Below are 2,235 nucleotides of genomic sequence, written 5' to 3'. Positions count from 1 at the left end.
TTCTTCTTCTTCTTCTTCTTCTTCTTCTTCTTTTTCGTTTTTTTCGCGCGAGATATCTCTCTCTCTCTCTCTTACACTCTCTCATTCTCTCTCTCTCTTTCTCACTCTCTCTCTCTAAGTGTATTAGACTCGCGTTTCGGATCGTAGGACCGGCGAAGAAGGTGGAGGTCGGTTTTGAAGGGTGCGAGAGGGTGGTCCGAGGGCGCGGGCCTGTACCCCGCTAATGGCACCCTCGGGGTATTCCCGGAGAACCCTCTCGTATTTATTATTTAGCGAGGATGCTGTGAAGAGGGAGAGAAGAAAAGATAGAGAGAGATGAGAGTTGAGTTACGTGGAAGAACGAAGAATGAGAGAGCGAACAAATAATCGTCGACTGTAAGCTTAGGAAAGAGAGAGAAGGAGAGAGACAGAGAAAAAGAGAAAGAGAGGGCAGTCCTTTTCACCCCTCCTCTGTTATCCACCCTCACGCTCCCCACGCACCGGCCTTATCTCTTCGCATCTCGTGGTCCCTTCGCCAAACCACGAGGATTTATCCGCAAACATCACACATAGAACTCGGACTTCCGACGTAACACAAGATTCTTGGCAATGATATACGCGGGAAAAAATAATATCCAGACCTAAACGCCCAAAACTACGTAACTAACTAACTAAATGGAGAATATGAACATTCGTCGGGTTGGTACGATACGTACATTTATTTTCTTTTTTTTTTTTCTTTTCTTTTCTTTTTTCTTTTCTTCTTCTTCTTCTTTTTTTTTTACTAAAAAAATTGTAAAATTTGTATTACGGAAATCAGCTGGGAGAGTGAAGAATCTTGAAAATATATACGCTAATGGCGGAAGAAATCATCGAATGGTTCGAATTTGCCCGAAATAAAGAAACAAAAAAAAAGAAAGGAAAAAACAGAGAGAGAGAGAGAGAGAGAGAGAGAGAGACGTTGACGGAAACAGTGATGAAAGGAAGAGGGAGATAGAGAGAGAGAGAGAGAGAGAGAGAGAGAGAGAGAGAGAGAGAGAGAGAGAAAGAGAGAGAATTAGAGTTAGAGTTAGAGTTAGAGGTGGAGAGGTTAAGCCGGGAAATCGAAAACGATTGTCGCTCGTGCCCGTTCGAAAAGGGCTCGCGCGCGCAATTTGCGCGTCAGGGAAATGCATGCTTCGCTGGCAGCAGCTGCGGGACGTTATTGATACTACATTTCTCCCGATTTGACGAATTGCCGTACTGGACTAATGGTCCGAATACGAAAGCCTGGGCCAACGGCTGCTTTCTGACCGTAGCTCTGCTTCCAAGAGAGAAAGAGAGAGAAAGAGAACGAAAGAGAGGTTAGGATAGCTAAAATTGTTGAACCCGTCGAATATATATATATATATATATAAAACTATAACTTGCTCATAACTCTTCGACAAGAGCGTTGCCTTCGAGAACGTCCAGTTGGTACGAAAAAAAGAAAAGAAAAAGAACAAAAAAAAAAAAGGCTCATAAAGAAAAATAGAAGAATACGAAGGAAAAAGGAAAGAAGAGGAAAGAAAGAGAGAAATGGAAAAATATGTACGGGAGAAAGGAAATGAAACGCGGAAACGAACGATCGAATATACTGGGAACGATCGAACGTAAGGAAAATGAAATTTAAAAAAAAAAAAAAAAGAAGAAAAAAAGAGAGGGAAAAAATTGACGAGTGAAATATGCGAATTTATAATTACGTCACGCACGACACCTATACGTAGCAAATAGAAATTAGAGACGGCGCCACCGACCACCTGTTGTTCGCCGTTTTAACGAGATTCTATAAAAATATATATATATATATGCATACATATGTATATATATATATATACATATTATAATGATAATAATAATAATAATAATAATAATAATAATAGGAATAATAATAATAATAGGATGACCGCATCGAGAAAATATTTACGAATTTACGTAAATTCGTACGTACGTGTATATAAAACGTATATGTATATAAAAAATTGTAATTGAAGAAAAGAGATCAATTGTTTTGTCAGTCGAGCGAGAGCAAGAGCGTAAGCCAACATTACTGACGTAACAGTGTACTATTGACTTGCGTGCTATCGGCTTATGTACCATCACCTTGTGTACTATTACCTCGTGTACTATTGCAGTATACAGGATCGAGCTCACCCGCACACAAACAGACCCTCCATATTCGTGTTTGTCCACGATCTCTCTTTCTCTCTCTCTCTCTCTCTCTCTCTCTCTCTCTCT

The sequence above is a fragment of the Vespula pensylvanica genome, chromosome 2, assembly GCF_014466175.1.
Source record: "Vespula pensylvanica isolate Volc-1 chromosome 2, ASM1446617v1, whole genome shotgun sequence".
NCBI classification, from domain to species: domain Eukaryota; kingdom Metazoa; phylum Arthropoda; class Insecta; order Hymenoptera; family Vespidae; genus Vespula; species Vespula pensylvanica.
Note: the sequence above shows the minus strand (reverse complement) of the source record.